The sequence below is a fragment of the Oryctolagus cuniculus genome, chromosome 14 (genome assembly GCF_051225735.1).
Source record: "Oryctolagus cuniculus isolate XC-2025 breed Fujian yellow rabbit chromosome 14, ASM5122573v1, whole genome shotgun sequence".
NCBI classification, from domain to species: Eukaryota; Metazoa; Chordata; class Mammalia; order Lagomorpha; family Leporidae; genus Oryctolagus; species Oryctolagus cuniculus.
Genome location: NC_142880.1, coordinates 3,610,288 through 3,637,102, shown reverse-complemented (window position 1 = coordinate 3,637,102; position 26,815 = coordinate 3,610,288). Strand labels below are relative to the sequence as shown.

Sequence of the window (26,815 nt, the reverse complement as noted above, 5' to 3'; positions counted from 1 at the left end):
GCATCCCATATGGGTGCCAGTTTGAGTCCTGGCTGCTCCACTTCCAATCCAGCTCTCTGCTAGGGCCTGGGAAAGCAGTAGAAGATGGCCCAAGTCCTTGGGTCCCAGAACCCACGTGGGAGATCCAAGGAAGCTTCTGGGTCCTGGCTTCAGATAGGCCCACTTATGGCCTTTGCAGCCATCTGGGGAGTGAACCAGTCGATGGAACAGCTGTTTCTCTCTCTCTCTCTGCCTTTCAAATTAACAAATAAATCTTTCAAAAAAATGTCTAGGCCAGCGCCGCGGCTCACTAGGCTAATCCTCCGCCTTGCAGCGCCGGCACACCGGGTTCTAGTCCCGGTCGGGGCGCCAGATTCTGTCCCGGTTGCCCCTCTTCCAGGCCAGCTCTCTGCTGTGGCCAGGGAGTGCAGTGGAGGATGGCCCAAGTGCTTGGGCCCTGCACCCCATGGGAGACCAGGAGAAGCACCTGGCGCCGGCCTTCAGATCAGCACGGTGCGCCGGCTGCAGCAGCCATTGGAAGGTGAACCAACGGCAAAGGAAGACCTTTCTCTCTGTCTCTCTTTCACTCTGCCTGTCCAAAAAAAAAAAAAAAATGTCTAAAGCATTTTGGGGTCCACAAATATTGACCTAAATTATCACTTAAAAATAATTTTATTGTTCACTAAGTTATCTATCCTCATTATAAAAATCTAAGCAACATAGAAAAGTACTACAAATCAAGCAGTAAACTACCGAAATCTCTTCCTCCTGAAATCTCCGACTGCTGTCACTTGATGGTATTTAATCAGCTATCTCTCTAGATATACAGAGATAAAAAAATAAATAGACAAATTAAAATGCCTTTTAAAAATATTTATTTATTTATTTGGAAGAATGAGAGAGAAAGTAAGAAAGAGAAAAAGAAGAAAGAGAACAAGAGAAACAGAAACAGAAATAAAAAGAGGAAGAGGAAGAGGGAGAATCTTCTATCTTCTGGTTTATTCCCAAATGCCACAACCACCAGAGCTGGGCCAGGCCAAAGCCAGGAGCCCGGAACTTCATCTGGGTCTCCCATGTGGTGACAGGAGCCCAAGCACTTTGGGTCATCTTCAGTTCCCTTCCCGGGTACGTTAGCAGGGAGCTGGATCAGAAGCAGAGCAGCTGGGACTCAGACCTGCTGACACACTGGCATTGCAAGCTGTGGCTCAATACAACTGCATCACTGGCTAAACTGTTTCTTAAAAATTAAGATTTATGGGCTGGGCATTTGGTACAGTTACTAATACCCACTTGGGATACCCTCATCCCACATCAGTTCCTGGGTTCGAAACCCAGCTCTGCTTCTAATCCAGCTTCCTACCAATGAGCAGCCTGAGAGGTAGCAGGTGATGGCTCAAGTGCTTGAGTCCTTGCTGCCACCCACGTGGGAGACAGACAGAGATCCAGGCTCCTGGCTTCTGCCAGGCCCAGGCTTGCATTTGGGGAGTGAACCAGCAGGTGGAAGATCTCTGTCTGTCTGACTGTCTGTCTCTGACTCTCTTTCTACCTGTCAAATAAACAAAATTTTAAAATTAAGCTTTACTATCTATGCTAGTTCAAATGAAAACTATATTTAATTTAATTTGAATTTTTAAGAGCTTACACTGTTCCAGTTTGGAATCTTTAGGCTGGAGAACATTCTCTAACAATTAGAAGGGACACAGATGGGAAGGAAGATCTCATTACTTACAGACCTGGAGGGTACACGGCCCCCAACCACATACACGTGGAGATCAGGGGTGCAGGCTGCGACAGTGGAGGACAGAGAGACGCAGGAACCAATGCCTTTACTGGCGTCCAGGGTCAGATCCAAACAGGTCTCTCACAGGGACTCTCACTGGTGAGTTCAAAGTAAGCAGCGCAAGCTCTGAAGGGGTCACACTGTGACTGAGAGGTGGCGGCCACAGGGGTCAGCGGTGACGGTCAAGCAGACTGGATGGAGCTGTGTCCTGGGGAGGAAGCGGAACAAGGCAGGCATCTGGATGGACCACACTGAGGAACTGTGGGCGTGAGGGTGGAACTGGAGATTGTGCCAAGGGTGGCAGACCTGCTGCAGGTGTACGAACGTGAAAGCCGGAGTCAGAAGCCAGGGCCCGGAATTGAACCCAGGGACTCCGGCATGAAACACAGGCGTCTTAGCTGCTGGGCTAAATGTCTGCTACTTGTGTCTGGTCCCTGGTACGATGTGAGGCTGTTATTTTCATGCACGTGGTTTTATGTGTTATAATTAAAAATCTAATTTGCTTTAAAAAGCATTTTTATTTATTTGAAAATTTTCAATAGTTGTACATTTTTATGGGTACAGTGCAACATTTCAATACACGTACATAATGTGTACTGACTGAATCACTGTGACCAACATCTGCCCCTCTTTAAATTCAACAGAAGAAAAATATGCTAATGAAATGCTGAAAAACAGCTATTCTAGATCGACACTCTCCTGCTACAAGAAATAGTAACTCCTATAAAATTTGTGAAAGGTTAAGAAGACAGACTTTACAAACCACACGACTGGTCATGAAAACCCTCTTCTCCCAGGTGCAGACGGCACTGGCTGGCTCCCGATGATGAAGGGGCTCAGGCCGGCTGGCACCTGTCTCTTCTCACCTCTTTCCCCACGTCTCTATTGTTGTAGGTTACAGGAGACTTCCCTCAAGTTCCTGACATTAAATTCTATCTTGCAACCAAATTTCCCCAGATGTTTAGTTTTGTTCTCTGTTGGATAAATTGTTTACAACAATCCTTTTTCCATGAATTCTCTGTTTCCCAGTGGCTTATTTTTATTCTTTGTTGTTGCTGTTGTTGGCTGGTTTGTTGTTGAATTCATTTTCCAAGAAGGACTTCAGGGTTGTTTGTATTTGAAAATGAATGTCTGCTGCCTTTACGTGCGACGGACAATTTTGGTTTTGCTAAGTCGGCTTGAGTCATACTTGAACCTCAGAAGTTTCTATATTTTGCTCCATTGTCTTCTACATTTAAATTCTCTATTGTCATCCAAATAGTGCTTTATCGCTTCTATTGTGGCAAAGCTGTCTGTGCAGAACCGGGGAGGGGGGTGGTCTCCTGATTTTTCCCTTTCTCTAGGAATGTTTGAAGATTCTTTCACATTCAGTAACTTGATCAGTGTGCGATATCTGTTTCGTTTCGACCTCCTGAAACTGATATGCACGGGTGGCAGGTACCCGAGTACATAACCCATCATCTGCCGCCTCCCAGGATATCCATTACCACCTACTCATTTCTCGTTTAAAAATATTCCTTTTTATTCTTTGAACTGTTTGTGTGACTTTATCTTTGGTTTGCTGCAGTTCCGCTATGATGCGTCTAAAGCTGGTTTTCTTTGTATTTAGCTTTCTTCAGATTCATGGTGCTTCTTAAATCTGTGGCTTGATGCGTGGAGTGATTCTTAGAAAGTTCTTAGGCTGTTTGTATTTTCCTGCCTCTTTCTCTTTCCCTTTGGAACCCTAGTTCAGTGCGTGACTTACCACCTTGTGCTGTCTCCTTCCCTCCCTCCTCCCTGTCTCCTTCTCCTTTCCCCTTCCTCCCTCCCTTCCTCTCCTCTTTTTTCTGTACTTCATGGTTTTCCACCTCTCTCCAGTTCACTAAGTCTATCTTCAGCTGCAGCTGCTCCTCCCTGTCCTCCTCCCTTGTCAGCTTAATTTTTATTTTTTTGCCTTATCATTTTAGCATCTTTTATATCTACTGTATCACTTTTTAAAATACCTTTAATTCTCTTGCTGAAATTTCAAACTTGTATTTTATCTTCTTAATCATAGGAAGCATCATTAACTGCCTTATGGTCTCTCTTAGGTTCCTAATGGTCTACTTCTGCTATTGATAATTTTTTTCCAGGAGTGGGCACTGTGCTGCAGTGGGTTAAGTCTCTGCGTGGGACACCTATATCCCCTGTTGGGATGCCTGATTTGAGTTCCAGCTACTCTACATTTCCCATCCAGCTTTCTGCTCATACAGGGAGGCAGCAGATGATAGCCTAAGTCCTCGGGCTCCTACCACACATGTGGGAGACCTGGATGGAGTTCCTGGCTCCTGGTTTCAGCCTGGCTCAGCTTGGATAGTGAACCAGGAGATGGAAGGTCTCTCCCCACCACTTGTCACTGTGCCTTTCAAATAAATTCATAAATCTTTTAAATTTTTTATTTTTCTGGTTCTTGTCCTCTTATAAGCTTTTAATCTTTGTGCACTGGGCAAGACATTTGAGAGTTTGTTTATGTGGATGCTTTAAAGTCCAGACCACATTGCTTTCCTGCAGGAGGCATTCTGTCTGCTTCGCTCAGGAGCCTGGGGCACTAAGTCACATTCAGTCCAGAACTTGGATGTCTCTCAGGGCCACTGAGATGCCTGAACACGGGCCGCAAATACAGCTTGTGTTTCTGATTTATGCTTGCTCCTGGAATGCAGACCTGTGGGTCCCATTCTAAAGTGTGGGACTAGGCTACCTCGGGGCCCTGGAACCCCACTTTGATCAGGCAGCCCTCAAAGCTGCTCCAAACAGCCCTGCCTTTCAGCAGTCGACTCAGCAATTGTTGGACACCTGTGATAGAAAGAGCCGTGAGTGCCAGGCTCAGCCCCCCATGCTCCCGGTTTCTCAACCAGCGCATCAGCGCCCTGGTGTTCGCAGGTGGCATAACTAGAGTACGTGCAGCATTTCTGTTTGCCCTCAGGTGAAGCGCCGGTTCAAACGACTTGGTTGTCTTCATAAAACAGAAGTCCCTGGTTGTTTATTTTTCAAGAAGAACTGAGCTGCCCCTCACCACATGAAAGGAAGGAGTGTATTTCCCAGATGTCCTGACCCCACACTGGGTCCCCTGCGCCGAGCGTGCAGACGGTGCTCCAGGAACACGGCGCGGGCCGTCCTCTGAGGGCTGAGTCGCTGCTGTCCTGGGTGCTCCGGCACTTAGCGTCGTTTTGCTGGGAGGGAGAGCAGGAGCTGGCTAAGGAGAGCGCCGTGAGCTTGTCCGGGAACACACCTGCCTGGGAAAGCGGGTAGATGCGTTGCTGGTCTCATGAGACAAAGCGTGCAGCGCTGCTCCACTGACCAAGGAACCACGAGAGGTCACACTAGAGCTGGTGGAGGGAAGGGGCGAGTGAGACGGGAAGGGGGCTGTCAGCACAATGTGAGTGAACTTCCTCTGGGCAGGGGAGGGTGCAGGACTTCACCAACAAGGACGTCCAAGTTCAGTGCTGAATGGGCTCCGAGTGGGTAAAGCCACTGCCTGCAGCACCGGCATCCCATATGAGCACTGGTTCCAGTTCCAGCTGCTCCACCTCTGACCTAGCTCCCTGCTAAAGTGTTTGGGGAAGCAACCGAGGGTGGCCCAAGTGCTCGGGCCCCTGCACCCATGTGGCAGACTCGGATGAAGCTCCTGGCTTCAGCCTGGCCCAGGCCTGGCCATTGCAGCCACTTTGGGAATAAACCAGCGGATGGAAGATCTCTTCCTTTCTCTCTTTCTCTCTGCCTCTGCCACTCCCTTGCTAAAATTCTGACTTTCAAACAAATAAATAAAACTTTAAAAAATAAGACAGAGAGAGGAGAGAAAGAGAGAGAAAGTTATTCACCTTCTCAGCATGCTGGAATAGAAACCAGGTTACTCAAGGAGAAAAAAAACCAGTGTTCATTTCACCATAAAAAAAAAAAAATCTGCCACAACACAGCCTGAGTCAGTGGTCCTTGGTCACCTCCCCACTCTGACCGCAGGTACCTGGGACAACTGGATACCGAGGGCCCATGCGACTCTTGTTGAAGGGACCTCCATCATGTTGGTGTTTGGTTCCTTTGTCTTCTATCAGTCACACACTTCTCTTGAATGATGGTTCCGTGTCCCATAGAAAGCTCCCACTTCTCTCGCATCCCTCGGGCAGAGCCAGAGCTCACCAAGCCTGCATGTCCTGAGAGTCCACATGGGACCCTTGTCCTCCTGCAGTGTCCGAGTGTGGACGGCTGCCAGTGAGGGAGGCTCCGGAGGAGGTGAGGGCACCATGGCTACCCTGACTCTGGCTGGGGGCTGTCGCGGAGCCAGGTCAACTGGGCATTTTCCTATTTACAAAGAGTTACCAGTTTTTCTCTCTTAATTGACTCAAGGGTATAGCCCTGAGACAGTTTCTACATTCATTACCTAGAAAGAAAATCAGGACAAACAAAACCACAGAAGGCCTGGAAGAATAGCCAGAAAGAAATGATGTTGATTTCAATAACGTATTTTATCTAATTCAATATAGGCAAATTATATATATATAATATATAATCAAAAATATTAGTGAGGTGGGAAGAGGAGTTTGGAAGATTGAGTGTGTTTTCTAAGGAGAAAGTCCTAAGACAGTCTAATCTGAGAGACTCTGACACCATAAGAATCAAGTCTAAATTCTGTTTATTTTCCTCACCTTATTCAATGAGGGGACTAGAGATGGTTAGGCAAACACAATCCACGGAGAACAACACTTCTTTGTATATTTCAGTATACATCTGGGGGTGCAATTACACATGCTAAATATTTGGTAAGAACTCAATAAAACAAGGCAATGATGATGGTGAGGATGGTGGAGATGATGATGGCGACAGGGACGGCGGTGATGGTGATGATGATGACGGTAATGCAGACGATGATGGCGATGATGACGATGATTGCAATGCACTTTTTTTTTTTTTTTTGACAGGCAGAGTTAGAGAGTGAGAGAGAGAGACAGAGAGAAATGTCTTCCTTCCATTGGTTCACCACCCCCAAATGGCCACTACAGCCAGCACACTGCGCCGATCCGAAGCCAGGAGCCAGGGGCTTCCTCCTGGTCTCCCATGCAGGTGCAGGGCCCAAGCACTTGGGCCATCCTCCACTGCCCTCCCGGGCCACAGCAGAGAGCTGGACTGAAAGAGGGGCAACCGGGACAGAATCTGGTGCCCCGACCGGGACTAGAACCCTGGGTGCTGGCGCCGCAGGCGGAGGATTAGCGTAGTGAGCCTGCAATGCACTTCTGAGGTTACCTTCCTGGAGCCAGCACAGACTGCACAGGTTTAAAGGCACAGACCCACGAGACAGACCCCACTGACCTCAGGCCTCAGCTGTAGGTGCCAGTGTTTCCAGGCCACTTGCACGGCGGACCGAGTGGCTATGACTTCAGAAGTTCCCACCTCCCTCTCAGGTTGGAGACGTCACTGAGTGAGTGGCAGATCATGCTGAGGACGGCAGTCTTGTTATAAAGGGTGCACGCAGCTTCCACATTAGCACGCGTTGCCCTCAACATGTCCCTCTTCCACCAATCCAGAAGCTCCATGGAGCCTGGGTCCCTGGAGTTTTTCTGAGGTTTACAACACAGCCGTGACCGATGACTGGTGACGCCCTAGCACTCCAGCTCCCCTGCCGCCTGGAAGGCCGGGCTCATCGCTGATTACTTGGCCTTTCCAGCCGAGCGGGTCCCCAGCCTGAGTCCTCTCAGGAGCTTAAACTCAAGAATGGAGCCTTCCAGGAATAACAAGGACGCTCCTGTCACTCAGGAAATCCCACAACTTTAGAAGTTACAGCCTGCGGACCAGGGACAAAGGCTTCTATTATACAACTATGACGAGACTGTGATGATGATGATAACATTTCTAGCACGGTCCTCTCCTCCCACTTCAGAAACAAAATGCTCTAAACCAGCCAAACACAAATATTTTAAGAGAACATGAGAGGCCGGCGCCACAGCTCACTAGGCTAATCCTCCGCCTTGTGGCGCCGGCACACCAGGTTCTAGTCCCGGTCGGGGTGCCAGATTCTGTCCCGGTTGCCCCTCTTCCAGGCCAGCTCTCTGCTGTGGCCCGGGAGTGCAGTGGAGGATGGCCCAAGTGCTTGGGTCCTGCACCCCATGGGAGACCAGGAGAAGCACCTGGCTCCTGCCATCGGATCAGCGCGGTGCGCCGGCCGCAGCGGCCATTGGAGGGTGAACCAATGGCAAAGGAAGACCTTTCTCTCTGTCTCTCTCTCTCTCTCACTCTCCACTCTGCCTGTCAAAAATAAATAAATAAATAAATAAAGAGAACATGAGAAGGGACTCAGTATGAGTGAGGGGCCAGCACTGTGGTGCAGAGGATAAAGCCACCGGCTGCAGTGCGGCATCCCATATGGGTACCAGTTCGAGTTCTGGCTGCTCCACTTCTGATCCAGCTCTCTGTTATGGCTTGGGAAAGCAGAGGAACATGGCCCTCTGTCGCTCCCCCTCTTCGTGGAGGAACGACACAGGACCCTGCGCTGTTCTTTCGTCTGCTCGGCCCTCCCCGGGTTTGCTGCTGGTTCTTCCCGGGTTGGCTACTATCCCTTCCACCTCCGTGGAAGGGCAGTTCCCCCTGGCCACATTCCCCACTTCCGCAGGGGAGCGGCACACCGCCGGCCGGCTTTCTCGGGGGCTGCACGGGTTCCCTTAGATGTTCCCCATAGATGTTCCTGGTGCATGCCGTCTCTCTCCTCCTTTATAGTCCTCCTCCGCCAATCCCAACTCGGCTGCCCACACGCCGAGCACGCTGCTCTCCAATCAGGAGCAAGTCCTACAGTTTATTAGTTGAACTGGAGGCAGCTGTGCGGAAGCTGTTTACTTCTCTCCCAGCGCCATATTGTGGGAGAGCAGATGCATAGAATAAGTCTTAATTCCAGTAACAGTCTAGTCCGGTTTGCTCCCCACAGCCCTCAAGTCCCGGGGCCCCTGAACCCACGTGGGAGACCTGGAGGAAGCTCCAGGCTCCTGGCTTCAGCTTGGCCCAGTTCTAGTCATTGCTGCCATTTGGGGAGTGAATCAGCAAATGGAAGACCTCTCTCTCTTTCTCTGCCTCTGCAACTCTGCCTTTCAAATAAATCAATCTTTAAAAAAAAAAAAAAAAAAAAAGAGTGAGTCCACATGTCAGATCTTGCTTTGATACAGAATAGACCACGGCCTAAGCGGCAGGTAAGGGACTTCCTGTTGGTTGAGCTTCCCTGTGCCACTCTATGCAATTTCATCAGACTTAATTTCCTTCCCTGTGAGCATGTCTGTTGTGAGCCAGCCCCTGGGTATTTTCCAGTGGAAAATGGAGCTGTTGGCTTTCCCAGGCTCACTCCATACTGATGAACTGCAGGTGGAGAGCTGAGAGCCGAGCGTCAAGCAACATGAGTCCTTTGGGACCAGCAGAGGGACAGAAAGCTGGAGCAGAGAATGATGCAGACGCTGAAACCCAGAAGACACAATATTTGAGCAGGAGCTGTCCTACAAGAGCCAATAGTGAGTCAGCAGACGGGACGCACCTGTCCCTGAGAGCCCCACAAAGCAAAACCAACCCCAGAGCCGAGGACGCAAACAGGAAGACCAAACCAGACCACTCAGACAGGTTTCAGCAAACAAACTCCGCTCTTGGGAGAGCAGGTGTTGCTGAGAAGTGCACACCTGACACACACACATGCACACACACACACACACACGCACAGTGCTCTAGCTTCCGAGAGAGGAGCTCTGCTTGCGTCTCTAAGCGCCTGTTTCTGAGGTTGCCTTTGGAGTGCTTCTCTTCACCACCAATGCTCGCCCCCTGTGTAAATGAAGGCTGGCTGCGTGGGCTGTAACCAGCAGCTTGCGTGAGATGGCCTCACGTCTCTGGGATCTGCCTTGCCAGAGGGTGCTAGGTCCAGCTCAGGAGGTGGCTATGCCAGGACTTGGAGGATAGGGAGGAGAAATCTGGTCATGCCCCTCTCCCCCTGTTGTAAAGACAGGACCCCAGGGCTCTGGGAACACGGCAGAGCTAGGAGCTAGAGTGGCTAGCATTTCCCGTTGACCGCATACCCCAGCTGCACCGCAGTGTGGCGCGCCAGCCTCTGCTGAGCCGTTAAGACCTCTGCGTCTCTTACGGAGACCTGGGCTTGAGTCCTAGCTCTGCTAAATCAGCCCTCGGGACAGCGGTCAAACAGCTGGGTCCCTGCAGCGCATGCGAGAGACCTGGACTGAGTTCCTGGCTCCCCACTTCAGCCCCAGCCAGTGTGGGCATTTGGGAGAGCAAAACAATAGATGGGAGCTCTGTCATCTGTCTACTTATCTATCTGCCATCTCTCTCTCTCTCTCTCTCTGCCTCTTAAATAAGAATTCTTTTTTTAAAATTTATGCACAGATAATATTCACCATGGTGAAAATTGATTTTCTATCAAAATTGACATGGTCAGGGCTGGCATTGTGGCGCAGTGGGTTAAAGCCCTGGCCTGAAGCGCCGGCATCCCATATGGGCGCCAGATTAAGGCCTGGCTGCACCACTTCCGATCCAGCTCTCTGCTATGGCCTGGGAAAGCAGCACAAGATGGCACAAGTCGTTGGTCTCCTGTATCCATGTGGGAGACCTGGAAGAAGCTCCTGGCTTCTGGTTTCAGATTGGCACAGCTCCAGCTGTTGTGGCCAATTGGAGAATGAACCATCGGATGGAAGACCTCCTCTCTCTCTCTGCCTCTCTTTCTCTCTCTGTGTAACTCTGACTTTCAAATAAATAAATAAATCTTAAAAAATTGATATGGTCTACTCTCAATGAGGGAAGTATTAAAATTTTAAGAAACATTTGAGGACCAGCGTTGCGGCGTAGTGGGTAAAGCTGCTGCCTGCCGGTTTAAGTCCTGGCTGCTCCACTTCCAGTCCAGCTCCCTGCTAATTCGTCTGGGAAGGCAGTGGAAGATGGCTGAAATCCTTGGGCTCCTGCACCCATTTGGAAGATCTGGGAGAAGCTCCTGGCTCTGGGCTTTGAACCAGCCCAGCTTCAGCCATCGTGGCCACGTGGGGAGTGAACCCTCTGCACACATGCTCGCTCTCTCTCTCACTCTCACTCTCACTCTCACTCTGTGTGTGTTGTGTGAGTCCCTATAACTCTGCCTTTCAAATAAATAAATAAATCTTTAAAAAACAACAAAAAGAAAGAAACATTTGAATCTTTCTGGGTCAGATTCTATTACGAGGGTCCCAAGCCAAGCTGAGAATGCCTCTACCTGAATCAATGTGGTTAGCTCCAGATTTAAGCTCCGCATCTTTCCTCTGAGTCCCAGCACTCGGGTGTTCTGCAGGCCTCTCGGATTCCTCTGGTTCCAGTCCCGCTCACTGTCCTCCCCGGGAAGCTGCTCCCCTTCTCCTCGATCTCCTACCTCAGAAAGCAGATTCACCCTCTCCTGCTTCCCCAAGCCAGCAACTGGGCACCAGCTCGATTCTTCTTCTTTTAAAAGATTTATTTATTTATTATTTGAAAGAGTAACAGAGAGAGATGGAGAGACAGAGAGAGAGAGTAAGATCTTCCATCTGTTGGCTCACTCCCCAAATGGCTGCAACGGCCCGGGCTGGGCCAGGCCAAAGCCAGGAACCAGGAGTTTCTTCTGGGTCTTCCACATGGGCGCAGGGGCCCAAGCACTTGGGCCATCTTCTACTGCTTTCCCACACACATTAGCAGGGGGCTGGATAGGAAGCGGGGCAGCCAGGACTGGAATCAGTGCCCACGTAGGATGACGGCACTGCAGATGGCAGCTTAACTGGCTATGCCACAGCGCCGGCGCCTCCGTTCTTCAAAGCTCAGTCTTCCACACCAATCACCAAACCCTGACTGTTCTAGCACACACAGAAGAAAAGAGCTTTGCCCTGTGTGTAGATCAGAATAGCTTAAAGGCATGCTATGATTTCAAGCACTTTGCAGGCAGAAAAACTACACTAAGCAGTCAGGTGCGTTCTAACAAAATACACTGAGTGGTGCATTAGTTAATATGGCTGCTGAGTTCACCCATCAACTACACAAGCAAATTCACATTCCCATAACAAACACATTTACAACTTAAGTCAACAATTTGTTGAAAGAATGCAAGTCCTACCCTCCCTCGGAGATGATCAGAAACCTTCAAAGGTTATGTTTCTGAGACATTAAATTTATAGTCAACTAAAAACACTTGTACTATCTCAATGAACCCCTGATCCGTTCTCACTGAAAATCCTAACCACAGAGAGGAACTGGAGTTACGACTCAGGATTCAGAGCACACACATTTTAGCTCTCCCCGCGTCTTTTGTCCCACTTGGATTATTTTTTCATTATATTCTTGTTGCTGCTGGACCATAAACAGTCTACAAGCTTTTGCCTTCCTCATTTTGCTGAGAAGGGCCACGACTAACACAGCACGCAATCTTGAAGTAGTGCGTCGACCACACGATTTCTTCTTTTCTGTGATGACAGAAGTCTCCAATTTTAACTGAGGTTAATAGAAATGAGAGACTTAGAGCCCTTCATCCCCTGTTTCTGAAATTCTCTGGCATCTGTCCTCTTTCTCAACACTGCCACTGTCACTGGCCTACTTGCGGTCCCATCATCGTCTGCCCGTGGCAGCCTATCCCCCCTTCCTACCTTCCAACCACTCCCCTCAACCTGATATTTCCAAAATGGACAAATGTCCTTCTCCCCCACTCTTCTGTTGAAAGCTATTTGTGGGCTTCCTTTGCTCACAGATGAACAGAAACAGTGTCCTGTGACATCACGGGCCCTGAAGGCTTGCCCTCCAGGTGGGCGGGGTCACACCCACATCTCACATGCTTCACTCAGGCAGGAGCAAAATCATGGCCTCTTTCTGTGTGCTGTCCATCTGGCGTGAAACAGGCCCTCAAACAGGAAACCACGTTCTCTGCATCTTCTGTCTCCTGGCCACAACTTTTCATTACAAAAAATCTGAAACAGATGCCAAAGTTGGAAAACAGAGCAATGAACACCCATAGATGTACCACACGGGTTCCAAAAGTGATCATTGTCCCATCTTTTCTTTCTATACTGAACGCTTTCTTCTTTGCTGAGCCATTTGAGAGAACACGTGGATGCCATCACTTTTCATGCCTTAATATTTCAGCATTCATTTCTAAGGAACCAGGGTGTTCTCCTGCATAACCACACAATGGCTAGAGCCCCTAAGAAAATAAACAAGTTCTTGCTATCATCTCTTGCCTGGTCCATATAAAAAATGTTCCAGTTGTCGCCCCCAATATCTGTTTAATATGAGTTTTGTTGAGATATGATTCACTTTCCAAAAGGTCTTTCGTGTTTCCCAAAAGCCCATGAATATGGGAGAAGATTCTAGAAAGGTTGCAGAGCAGGCAGCAGGGGCCCTCTCTATGCCTAGAGATTTGCAACATTCAGGAGGATAACTGTGGTTAGTCTAGTAAATTGTGGTTGGTTCTGTCAACCTTAGCTCTCAGTGTGAACCCCCATCGCACCCCCAGTTCCATGGCAGGTGACAGTGCACATGGTCCCAGGCATAGCTTGTGCAGCCTTGGGGAGCCAGGGTGAGCTGCAAGGACCCTGTCCCCCAGACAGCAAGGACGCATGCTCTGAGTGCTGTTGCCGGCTGTGGAGCTGGAGACGGACAGGAGGGCAGGCTTGGTGCGACTCTCACTGCCATGGTTACTGCCTAGCCTCCTCTGACTAAAGCACCTTCCCAGGGGTTTGACGGGCTGGTGCCCTCCTCCCACCTCCTTCACTTTTTTTAATATGTATTTATTTATTTGTAAAGCAGAGTTACAGAGAGGCAGAGGCAGAGAGAAGGAGAGAGAGGGAGGGAGAGGGAGAGAGAGTGAGAGAGAGGGAGAGGGAGAGGTCTTCCATCTGCTGGTTCACTCCCCAAATGGCCACAACGGCCAGAGCTGCGCCAATCCAAAGCCAGGAGCTTCCTCCGGGCCTCCCAGTGGGTACAGGGGCCCAAGTCCACTTGCTTCCACTGCTTTCCCAGGCATAGCAGAGAGCTGGATTGGCAGTGGAGAAGCCAGGACTCGAACCGGCGTCCACAGGGATGCCAGCACTGCAGGCAGTGTGGCTTTACCTGCTACACCACAGCACCGGTCCCCCTCCTTCACTTTTAACTTTTTCTTCTTTTGGAAGCCAGACACAGAGGGACCAGGATATTCAAGTGCAATTACATGTATAAGAAAATATAGGAACTCCCTGTGCACGCCCAGGGAAAGGTATAGACTCCCTGACAGTACCCAAGAAGGGCGAGGTGCGTGCTCCGGGCTGGTCCTGGTGCAGTTGCACCCTAGAACAATGAGAAACAAATCAGCAGGAAACAAGAAATAAAAATCCAGCAAACCCGGGGAGAGGAAGAGTTCCAGATAGCCAGTCATATGGTACTCTTATTAACAACAAAAAAAAATTGCAAGGAAAGCTTACCCTGTTCACAAGCAAGCACAAATCAACAGAAACTGCCTCTGAGAAAGCCAGATGGTGAACTTCTTCACAAAAGTGCTGAAAGAACTATTGTAAAGATGCTCAGAGAACTAAAAGCAGACACAGCCAAAGTCAAAATCAATATATAAGAAAATGGGAGTATCAACAGGGAGAAAATATAAAAAGGAAATGAAATTCCAGAGCTGTCCAATTTTCTAGAGTTTCAAAAGAAGATGTGAGCAGACAGAAGAAAAATTCAGTGAATGTGAAGATAGAATGTGGGGGGGGGGGTGTGTTTTTATTAAAAAACAAGGAAAGCTGGGTGTGGTTCATTGATAGTGACAAAGATTCTACTATGAGATGTTAATGGGGAAATAAGGTGAAGGTATATGGGAACTCTATATTACTACCTCACAATTTTTGCTTTTTAAATTTGAAACTATTTGGAAATAAAATGCTAAAAAATAAAAGAGAGAGAGATTTTCATCCAATAAACTTAAAGACAAAAGGTTGAGGAAGAAGGAAATCTGTGGACACCATCAAGTGGACCAACTTGCGCTAATGGAAAGCCCAGAAAGAAAAGAGGCAGAGAAGATCAAAGGGGAGCGTTTGGAAGAGGAATCCTTGAAAACTTTCCACATTTGAGGAAATGCATGAATATAAAAATCCAAGAAACCCAATAAACTCCAAGCAGGATGAGCTCGCAGAGTCCCGCACCGAAGACAGTGTAATGAAATGCTGACAGCCAAAGCAGGGAGGCCATCTCGGACACGGCATGGAAAAGTGACGTGTCACACAAGGCGTCTCCGCCGAGGTGACCAGCACCTTTCTCATCAGCAACTGGGAGGCCAGAAACGGTGGGTTGACACATTCTGGGGGCTTCAAAGAAATAAAAACAATAACAATAATAGAAACCATGAACCAGGAGCCTAGATCTGAGAAAACCAGCTTTTGAAAATAAGGGTGATACTTAGGAAAACCAAGGGACTTCATTCCTAGACCTGGTCTGCGTCAAGAGTTACAGGGACCCCTCAGGTTAAAACGCAAGGCCACCACATAGTGATCAGAGCTGCATGAGGGAGCAAAGATCTCCGGTGAAGCCAACACGTGGCCCCTTTGAAAAGCCAGTTTACTGTAACTCTGCACTCCTGCTTTTTTCTGCAGGATTTAAGAGACCAAGGTACTATACATAATTATTAATCTATGTTTTTGGACATGCATTGTATGAAGATGCAATTCTGTGACCAGTAATTGAAAAGGGTGGGGATGGAGCTAGATAGGAGGCCAGTGCTTTCACATCACTGATGCTAAATGGGGGTAAATTCAAGTTTGTGTTATAGCAGTGTTAGGGGATTAAACACTATCTCCCCAGGGCCACAAAAGAGAGCTAGAGAATACACCAATAAGAAAATGAGAAGGAAATTTAAAATGTGTCACTGTAAAAAGCAGTATAAATGTGTATGTATATAACATCTACATCTGAAGCAAACCTGGGAAAATGCTTTTAAAAATCATAAAATAAAGAAAAATACACTGAACACAAAGAAGACAGTCATGCAAGACATGAAGGGCCAACAAAACCCTGTAAGGCATAGAAAACAAAGAGAGAAATGACAGGGTTAGTTCCTCCTTATCAGTAATTACTCTAAATATAAATGGATTAAACTGTCCAATGAGAAGAAGATTTTTAAAAATAACCCAATTGGGGCCGGCACCATGGCTCACTTGGTTAATCCTCCGCCTGTGGCACTGGCATCCCATATGGGCGCCGGGTACTGTCCTGGTTTTGCTCCTCTTCCAGTCCAGCTCTCTGCTGTGGCCCGGGAAGGCAGTGGAGGATGGCCCGGGTGCTTGGGCCCTGCACCCACATGGGAGACCAGGAGAAGCACCTGGCTCCTGGCTTTGGATTGGCACAGCGCCGGCCATAGCGGCCATTTGGGGAGTGAACCAACAGAAGGAAGACCTTTCTATGTCTCTCTCTCTCACTGTCTATAACTCTACCTGTCAAATAAAAAAAATAATCCAACTAATTGCTATCTAAAAGACTCACTTCAGATCCAAAGACACAAATAGGTTGAAAGTGAAAGAATGGAAGGTGGTATTTCATGAAAATAGCAACCCTAAGAGAGAAGAGAAAACTATTCTAATATCATATGAAATTGACTGTAAATAAAAAGATTACAGCCATTAAATACTAACAGAGGTTTAATACAACAAGCTGCTGACTCAAACACTCAACAATGATTAAAATGGTAAATGTATGTGTATTTTAACACAACTTATAAGTAATTTAAAAATTAGTAACCAATGAATTCCCTGCATTTGATTGCTGTATTCAACCTCTTTTAATTTACAATAGTCCCCTTATCCCTATACAGTTTGTTTTTTGTTTTCTCTCCCATTTATCTTTTGAAGAGGACTTTTGAAGGCCCCTTGTAAAATATCTCACAGCTTGGGGCCGGCCCTGTGGCATAGTAAGCTAAGCTTCTGCCTGAGGTGTTGGCATCCCATATAAGCACAGTTTTTTTTTTTTTTTAACTTTTATTTGATGAATATAAATTTCCAAAGTACAGCTTATGGATTACAATGGCTCCCCCCCCCATAACTTCCCTCCCACCCGCAACCCTCCCCTTTCCCACTCCCTCTCCCCTTCCATTCACATCAAGATTCATTTTCAATTCTCTTTATATACAGAAGATCAGTTTAGCATATATTAAGTGAAGATTTCAACAGTTTGCACCCACACAGAAACATAAAGTGAAAAATACTGTTTGAGTACTAGTTATAGCATTAAATTTAAGCCCTGGCTGCTCTACTTCTGATCCAGCTCTCTGCTAATGGTCTGGGAAAGCAGTAGAGGATGGCCCAAAGCTTGGGTCCCTGCATCCATGTGGGAGACCTAGAAGCAGCTCTTGTCTCCTGGCTTCGGATGGGCCCAGTTTCAGTCATTGCAGCCATTTGGAGAGTAGTCCAGCAGATGGAAGACCTTTCACTCTGTCTCTCCCTCCCTCTGTCTGTAACTCTGCCTCTCAAATATTTTTTTTAAAGAATATCTCACATCTTGATTTGTTTAGCTGTTTTCCTCTTCCTTTTTTCCAGTATTTCCTGTAAGCTGGACATTAAGTCAAAAGGCTCAAAAAGAATCACATCATGAATTTTGTTTGAAAGAACACTTGGCTGTTGATTTCTATAGATTATCATCACATCAGGGACCCAGAATTTAGGTTGTCTTCCTCTAACTCACTTTTAAACTTTATATTTTGAAATGCTTAGATACTTGCAATAAGTTATAAAAATAGTACCTGAAGGTCCCTTGCTTCACTCCTTTGCCCAGGGTCCCCGTATGGTGACATCACATGTAGATTTAGTAAAAATCAGAAACAGGACGTTGACATGGGTATAACACTGTTAACTATAAACCTTACGTATCTATTTGTTCCAATTTTATGGGCCTTGGTGATTGACTTTTTTCTTTGCAGTCTGATCGCATGTTCTGTTCTGATTCTTACAACCTGACCCCAGCGAGGCTGTCATGCGGGATCATTACACTCCCTTGCAGTGGGGAAACAGTAACCTAAACATCTGCTTGTAGTCTGTGCCTGCCCCTCTAGGGGAGGGAGAACTCAGATTCTGGGGAAGACAGCTTTGGGCGTGTTGCAGGAGCCAAATCTTTCCAGGAGTCTGATGACTGCAAGACCATTTTTCTTTAAAGGCCTTTTTTAGAATAGCAAGATGGATGTAATGGAGAAGGAAATGGCTCTAACAAATGGGATTTAGTTGCCTACAGCATGGGCAAGATGTTGCTACAGAGTTCATTATCCTTCAAAAGCTGACGCAGTGCTGGGGCAGGATTTCGTCCTTTTTCCTGGGGAACATGAGGCTCGGGAGTCTAGACCCAGACGACTCCTCCAGCAGTGTCATCTGCTATCCCCTTCTACCTCCACCACTACTGCCTTGTGATTCTCCTCCGCGACCCTCAGAGTGTCCTCAAATCCACCACCTGCTATTTCTGGGTGTCAGAGAGGCCAGGAAGCTATGTCAAGAGTCAGGGAGGAGAAAGGACTCGAGACAGCAAGGACGCTGAGGCCTGAGTCTGCACGGACACCTGGATCCGGCGATGGGTAGGTGGTGAGGTTCCCAGCTCCAGAGCCCTTCCCCCAGACAGCATCGCTCTAACCTGCGAGCGCTCTGAGGCCCTGTCTGCAGGGAAGAGACAGCCTGGGTGCTGTGTGCATGCCCCTCAGCTTCAGTGGGTCTACGTGGACATCTACCAACAAGATGACCAACGAGCTAAGTGACCACAAACACTGGACTTCTTAAGTTCTTACATTCCCTGTTCGCGTGGCAGTATTTAATATAATCAACCATTTCCTCCCAGAAATCTTCCATGTCAGTCAGAATTCAAAAAGAAAGAAATACCACTATCAATATTTTAAGCATAAAGGACTTAACACAGGAGTCAGGTCTGGGCTGTAGCTGGATCTCCAGCAGTGCTCCTTGACCGTGGCCTGCCAAGGAGCTGGTGCCTTTGCCCAGGTCCGGCAGGTACACAGAGGAATCAGAACAGAATACCGAGTTAGCAGCTTTCAGTCCTACAGTGAAATACTGGAGGCAACCAAATTTACAAAGAGAAACATGTTTCGCAGCTCAGTGTGGGAGGTTCTCGTTGAAGCCTGGGCAGCCCCACTGGGCTGGCCTCTGTGAGGGCGGTGTGGACGTGCAGAGGACAGTCACGTGGCGAGCCAGGAAGCAGAGAGGGCTGCGGGGCCAAACTCAGCTTCTCTAACAAACCTCTCATGAGAACTCAAGAGGTCACAGAAAAAGTATATCCTAGGGCATTCCTTCAGTGACCTGAAGACCTTCCACTTGTCCTACCTCCTCAAGGGTCCACGACCTTCCACTAACACCACCCTGTGTATCAAGCCTTTAGCACTTGGGCCTTTGGCAGGGACACCCAAACTAACACCTAAACCATAGCAACCACTGCTGCTACCATCTAGGAGTTAAAAAGCAGCTACCGCCATCATGGCAACTAAGCGGCCACGCAGCCACTGACCGCACACCGGAAGCTCCATAGCTTCAGGACCATACATACCAACAGGAAACAGCACAAGGAAGCCGGGTGGCAGCCTCTGCTCCGTTTCACCTCCTAAACCTTGTGTGATGCGTGTAATTGGTGGAAACCAGTTTGTATCCCATCCTCTGACCGCAAGGGAATCTGGGAGACAACACAGACAGCACAGAACAGATGTCGAGTGCCTGTGACTGCACCAACACAACTTTCTTGCCTGCGGCTAACCCTGTGGTACCTCATCTCCTACCTGTTCCTTATGTGTTGCTCTTAGTCTACACTCAGATCTATCGCTAGCCATTCCGAATTCTGTCTGGGCAATTCCCTGCACTCAGTGCTTGAGTGTCTCCATGTATCTTGAGTGTCCCCGTGTATCTTGAGTGTCCCGTGTATCTTGCGTGTTGCTGTAACAAAATCCTCAAGTCTGAGTAACATCCAAAATGAATAGGTTTACTTGGCTCATGGTTCTGGCAGCTGGAAGATCCTAACAATGTGGCCTTGGCATTCTGGCGAGGGCCCCCAAGTGCATCACAACACGTGGTAGGAGCAGAATGGGACTGGCCACGTGGGGAAGGGGCCACACACGTGGCAGTCTCGTTCTGTAACAACCTGCTCTCGTGAGAACTGATCTAGCCACACAAGAGCCAGCCCACTTCCACGACCCAGGCGTGGATCTTTTCTGGGGCGTTGCCCATGACCTAATTGCCTCTCCACAGGACCATCTCTTAAAGGTCTCATGACAGCACTGCTGTCCTGGGAACCACCTTTAGGTCACAAACCACATCCAACCCTAGCAGGAAGGACTCCAAGACTTCCATCTCCACCAGGCCTATCTCCACACTGTACCCTTATCTCCCACTGTCTGCTGGATCTCTTCCTATGGTCCTATCCAAAATCAGACAGTTCACACCCCCTCCCTGACCTGATTTCCATTTAGGGATAAGGTGATGGTGACCATCATCTGCCTCATTTTCCATGCAAGAAACCCAGGGGTCTCCCCTGACTCCTCCTTCCCTTGACTCCCCATCTAATTAGGCACAAGGACTTCAGGGCTGCACATAAAAAATGTCTCTCATGGCCCACCTGGACCCCTGGAAGGGCATCACAGCTGGTCTCATTGCCTCGTGTGTTGCTTTCCCTCAAGTCCATGATGCACTTAGAAAGCTTTGTTAAAAGCATACCTCAAATCTCTTAAAGTCTTTGTGTCTCTCCATACGCTCAGTCCTGCCATTACTATGGCTACCAGGGCCAACATTCAACTTACATCTGTGGGGGTGGTTTCAGTGGCTACCGCAATACTGACATTCTCCCACACTTTAGAACTCCCTCCACCACTACCCATCAACTCAAGAGTTGATGCTGGGTATGTTCTGACTGGTGGGCACCCGTGCCAGTCAGTTTCCCCTGAGGATGGACTCCAAGGCTTGGCTATTGGGAGAGTCGGTTCATCCCAGGGCTGTTGACTAGAGGCCTGGCGCTGCACAGCACACCAGCCTGGTCCCTGAAAAGACTCCTAAGCAGCACGTTCCCAATCCACGTGGCAAGGGAGTGGGGCTCCCCTGGCGGAGGGACCAGTACCCCAAGGCCCTCCAAGACTATGTCTCAGAGCTGCTCATACCTGGACATACAAGGGGACATCACCTCTGTTGTATGTGGGTTCCCAGAGTGTGCAGTGAGCCATGGGAGCACAGAAGGGCAGGTGTTCACACAGCCCCTTCAGGTGCTGGTGAGGTGCCAGGGAGGATGGCACCCTTGAGAAAGACAGGCACCTGGAGGGATGCTGTGGAGACCAGTGCGAAAGCCATCCCTGTTCTACTTCTGCTTCATTTATCCGAAGGCCTGGCTAAACCCTACCCAATGCTCATCTCTAAAGGGAGAGTTGACGGGTAAGTGGTGCTAGTTCTGTGTTACTCTGAGTGTATACTATTTCAGGTGAGGACATAGATCTCATATCTCCATTTTATGCACAAGAAAACTGAAGTGCACTGAGGTTATTTAAAACCCAAGTGGCTGAGCCTACATTCTCAGCCCATCAGCCACTACTTCACTGACAACAGGAGTAGAAGCATTAGGTTAAACTGAGTTTCATTATTCTGATAAACGTGTTTCCATGACTCAGCCAATATAAAGATATTGAATTGATAAAAATCTAAGACAGCATTATGAGGGGTAAAAAATTTTGTTAACACAACTGCTGTGCATCCAGTAGATGCTGAGAGAAAATTAGGCATCTTGAAAAATGCTCTTAAAGTTAAGTGAATCCTCCTCAGTCTACATACTACTTAGTGTCCAGACATTCCATGATACAATCACTGGAAAAGGTTTATTATGACTTAAGGGCTTCATTTCTCTAACAGCAGGTACATCAAATGAAAAAAATCATATCTATGAACAATCTGTACTATTACTTAAATCTCTGAGTAGGGACAAGGTTGAATAATGTCTATAATTTAGCCTATTTAGAGAATAAAATGGAACACCTTTTAAGGTGTGGGGCTTATGTAATGACTTCTGCATTTATACTCGTGTCTTGGCTGAGAAATGTTTTCATCTGTCGCTACCGCCCCCCAAGCCTCCTCATCTCCTTCTTCCCCCCGCTCTGGGCTCTGGCACTTCTGGGAGAGTCAGAGTCCACGTCCACTTGAACACTGACCTCAATCTAGCAGCAGCTGCAGCACGGCTTGCTCAAGGGGTGCCTCCCAGGCCTGCAAGAGCTTGTGTCGCTGGCTGTGCCTTGGCAGGGCCCGCTGTGTGTCCCCAGCCACCCCGTGACAGTGTCCCCCAGGCCGGCTCCTCCAGGGCAGCAGTAACCTCACACCTGTTCCTTGTGCATCCCAGGGCCCAGCAGACGCCCTGGTCACATTGGCTTCTCAACAGTGATTTGATGCACGAACGTACGTGGGCCCTCAAAACACTTGACATTGGCCTTCAGGGGAACTGAGGCCGCAGATGTCTGCTTTTCAGAGGACTACTGACGTTTTGCAGAAAGTTAAGTGTAAATGATTTGCTAAGGAGGCAAAAACTGGGGGTGGAGTGCAGGATTCTCAACTCCAGGAGATGAGGGGCTGTTGCTCTCTTGACCTGGGAATGGTCCTCAGGTTCCCTATTTCCCGGGCTCTGCTCCCCGCTCTCTGCCTGCGACTCACCCTCTCCTCCGTCTCCACATCTGAGCCCAAGCAGCCCTCCTGTCGGCTAGCCTCGGGCAGCGTTCTGACCACCAGACTTCTGCTTGCTGGGCGTTTGCTCCTAAAACATGCAAATGCCGCGTCTGGTTGATCTGTGGTGAGACACTTCTTGAAACAGACCCCAGCATTTGATGATCTCATCCATTTTCCAAGACTGTGTGTCACTCACAACCTAAGGATCGGGAGGAAAGCCAGGTTTAAAACGCAGTCCCCAGTGACTGCAGCCTGCAAGGTGATCCGCCTGTTTTCCTGACATCCCAAACTCACAAGAATGCGCATTGGCAGTTTTTCCAGACCAGATTTCTGAGCAACCGGCTCACTTGTCTGAGAGACACAGCTAAAGTCAAAGACATCGAGATCTCAGTGAGCTTCCTGGCTGCTTCCCCTCAGCTACACAGACAGCTGCTTTGGAGACCAGCATTGATATTCACTGAGATAAACAGGCTTGTGTCCTGGAAGAACAGCAGTGTCCAAGTGATGTTAGAACAAAGCTACCTCCCTCCCTCTCCCTCTCTCTCTCCCTCTGCCTCTCCTTCTCTCTCTGTGTAACTCTGACTTTCAAATAAATAAATAAATCTTTAAAAAAAAGTGTGGGGGTGGGGCGGCGCTGTGGCATAGTGGGTAAAGCTGCCACCGGCAGTGCCAGTATCTCATATGGGTGCCGGTTCGAGTCCCAGGTGCCCCACTTCTGATCCAGCTCTCTGCTATGGCCTGGGAAAGCAGCACAAGATGGCCCAAGTCTTTGGGCCCCTGCACCCACATGGGAGACGCGGAAGAAGCTCCTGGCTTCGGATCAGCGCAGCTCCAGTCATTGCAGCCAATTGGGGAGTGAACCAGCGGATGGAAGACCCCCCCCCCCACCTCTCCTTCTCTCTCTGTGTAACTCTGACTTTCAAATAAATCTTAAAAAAAGAAAAAAGAAAAAGAAGCAAAGCTGATACCATGAAAAACATCACATACGCTTTGTAAGCAGAGACACCATTGCTTGGTACAGCTCAGCATTCATTCATTCATTCAACAAACATTTCTGTTTGGGGGCACGGGGCAGCCTCTGCGCTCGTCCCACGCAAATCAGGCACACGGTGCCCTGCAGTTGGTCATCCGGTTGGGCAGACCAAGTACAGTGCAATGGGGGGGGGGTGCTTTGTGCAGCGCTCTGTGGGGACACAGGAGAAGGTGGCTGCTCTGTCCTGTAGGGTCCTGTGGCCTTCCAGAAAAGGCATCTGTGGACGTGGATCTTGGCAAGTTGATATGGGATAGGCAAGCAGCTAACTAGGTCTGCTACGCTGGACGTCACAGCCCCCATGGAATTCTATCCTCCTACTTGGCGATCAGAATGCCCCCTTTCCTGGGATGCATGTGCTTCATCGGGACCTAAGCGGGGACACCATGAAAACGTGGATGTTAAGCTCCTTGTGGAACTGGTGGAGGTGCCATATAATTCCTAGGTGCTTCCCAACTGGAGGCATCCCCTCCCACCTCATAACAGAGACAGACAACTACGAGGGACTCGCTCGCTCGCTCGCTCGCTCTCTCTCTCACTGAACAGCACGGCTGGGAGGGCTGCCAGGAGTTTTTCTGTCCCTCTCCTCCACCCTTCCTCCTTTCGGGCAACCTTTTGGCCCACTGCCCACTCCTGGTGGGTATTTGTGGTGGCAACCCGTGCTCGTGTGTGTGCGTGTTCACTTCCTCACCTTCTGGATAGAATTTTCCTTACGGGCCAGCACTCAGCACACTCCTCTTTGTGCCTGACAAGGGCCTCGCCCCCATCAGAGCGAGTGGTGGTTTGCTGGCCCTAGAGGACAGTGGCTGGGGAGGCTGGAGGCACAGCCAGGACGGGGACCTGGAGGCACCAGGACGGCTCCCCAGGAGGCACCAGGAACATCTCTGTGCTGACGTAGTCTGCAAGGTCAGCCCTAACGGCCGCTGAACCTAACGCCTGTGAATTTATCCGGCCTCCTCGGGAACCCGTTTTTTCCTTTTCATCCTGAACACCTTATGGGGTAAAAGCTTCCATTTATAGGCTATAGGCTACAGGCAGCACTTCCTTCTGTGTCCTAAAATACTCCTTAAATGGTCGCCAGCAGGGCCACACTCCTCCTCTTGTACCACGGGGTTTGTTCCTCCCATGGGACCCCCAGGCCTCCTGCAGACAAGGCCGGATTTGAAAGGCTGCATGCCCAGCTCAGCACAGGTTCCACCCCCTCTTGCCACCCCACCCCCCAGACCCAGGCTGTGCTGCTTCCTCTATCACAAGTGATCTGCACGCTGTGCCTTTGCCAAATGGAACAAGAAAATCAATGTATCAATATGCAAGGAGAACTCCCTCTGCCAAGGCTCCCAGGGCAGGACCTTGACCCATGGGACCAGGAACCCCAGCCAGCCCGTGAGAAAGTTCTAGATGCTGAATGCACCAGGTGCCGAGAGCCTTCGGGGGTCTGTCACCACAGGACACACCTGGACCAGCCCTGCCAAGTGCAAGGTCAGCCTGGCTCGACCCTGCCGTGGGGAGGCTCCCAAGCGTCACTTTCTTCTAACACTGTGACAAAAACACCAGGAAACGTTCCCCTTACACCTCAGAGCCCCCGGGGACTGTGTCCTGGAACGGGGTGCCTGGCCAGAGCCAGGCTGGACTTCTAAGGAAGGGACAGAATGTGAGTCCCACACAATCCCGGGGTCACCTGCTGGCTCCTTGCATCCAGCTTCTGCCCGCACTCGGACAGCGGAGCCGGCCGGGCTCTGGCCCAGGTGCTGACCCTCCGTGTCCTGGCTCCGGCCTCTCCTCCCCCCGCTGCTCACCTCCTGGGGCAATGGTGCCCCCTCCCTGGCAGACAGTGGAATGGAGGGGTCAGGTAAAGCGCTCCCAGCGACTCCAAGTGAAGGGGGGGGGGGGGAGACGTCGGAGGGCTACAGGCAAAGGGAGCAAGCTGGGCGGGGGGGGTCCTCGGGCCAGAGCTGGCCCCGGAGCCCAGAGGAGTCCTGGCCTGCACAGGCCACGCTGCTGTCTCGCTGCCTGGCAGCTTCTGGGAAGCACGACCGGAGTTCAGAGTGCACAGGGCAGCCCTTGGTCAGTCAAGATCCCGACCCTGGAGGCCCCGACTGTGGCTCACCTCACCCCCTGCCCCCACCTCCTGCCCTCCAAGTCTTAGTTGACATGTGGCTTCCCCAGCCCTGATGTGGGAGAGGCTGCCCTGCCCTCCCTCTGCAGCTCAGCCTGCAGCGAGCCCCTGTTATATCGCCTGCCCCCATCACCCCCCCACACACACACACCCCACAGTGCTTCCTGAGCTCCAGGGCGCCGGGGCTGCCTGTGCTGATCCCACCAGGTACAGAGCTTAGAACACCCAGTCCCTGAGAGGCGTTAAGTGTTTGTTGAATGAATCAATGCCAGTCACTGGTGCCAGTCAGACAGCTCACGTTGTTTTTGGAACAAAATTTGGAAGATTTATTCATTTATTTACCTGAAAGACAGAGTGATGGGGACAGAGGAGAAAAGAGAGAGGGTCTTCCATCCCCTGGTTCACTCCCCAAATGGCTGCAACAGCCAGGCCTGGGGCAGGATGAAGCCAGGAGCCAGGAGCTTCATCCAGGTCTCCCACGAGGGTTACAGGGCCCACACACTTGCTGCTTTCCCAAGTGCACTGGCAGGGAGCTGAATGCAAGGCAGAGTAGCCAGAGTTAGCAGGAGTCGCAGGCAGTGGCTTAACCCATGCACTACAGTGCCTGCCCCCTTCAGAAAAACATAATGACCCCTGTAGGGAGACACTTCGAGCCCCCGCATTACTTCTGAGTCACAGGGACTGTTTTCCTAACTTGGCCTTGGAATAGGGCCTAGAGAGAGACAGAGCGAGGATCCCAGTGTCAACCATTTTAGGCCTCCTCTGGACACCATTCAGGCCTTACACTTCTCTGAAACCAGCCAGCACACTTCTTGGTAGGAACCCCCATACAGCAGATAGGAGGATACTAAGCCCAGGTCTGGATGGCAGCCTGACGTGGGGTGTCTGTCGTCGCTACTGTTTGTGGACTCTGGATTCTGGGTGAGGGAATTCAGAGGCAAGTGAGAGAAGGGAAGACAAGACGCGCGCTGGGGTGTCAAGACTCCCCAAGAGTTCTGGGGAAGGCTGGGCCTTGGGAAATAGCACATAATACTCAGGGCAGACAAGGGGGCCTGAGAGCCACGCAGAGCTGTCTGGCCCGAGGAGGACCTGTCAGCCACGAGAGCTCACACCAGGGCCCTGCGCGGCACCCAGTTAGCTCCAGCTGATCCTCTCCAGCAGAAAAAAATGTGGGCAGCTCCATGGAAGGAAGCAGACAACTTGACAGAGAAGTCCGTCAGTCCAGCCAAGACGCTCAGAACAGTGTCGCTTGGGATGTCTAA

At 49.7% G+C, this 26,815-nt stretch overlaps 1 long non-coding RNA gene across 1 annotated transcript in view; it reads right to left on the bottom strand.

Annotated features, from left to right (window-relative positions):
- The window catches only part of LOC138845121 (uncharacterized), a 64,311-nt gene that overhangs the window by 10,800 nt on the left and 26,696 nt on the right, over nt 1–26,815 (bottom strand). Inside the window, exon 2 of the long non-coding RNA XR_016220349.1 lies at nt 1,713–1,967. This is a non-coding gene — a long non-coding RNA (uncharacterized LOC138845121). The remainder of the gene's footprint in view (nt 1–1,712; nt 1,968–26,815) is intronic.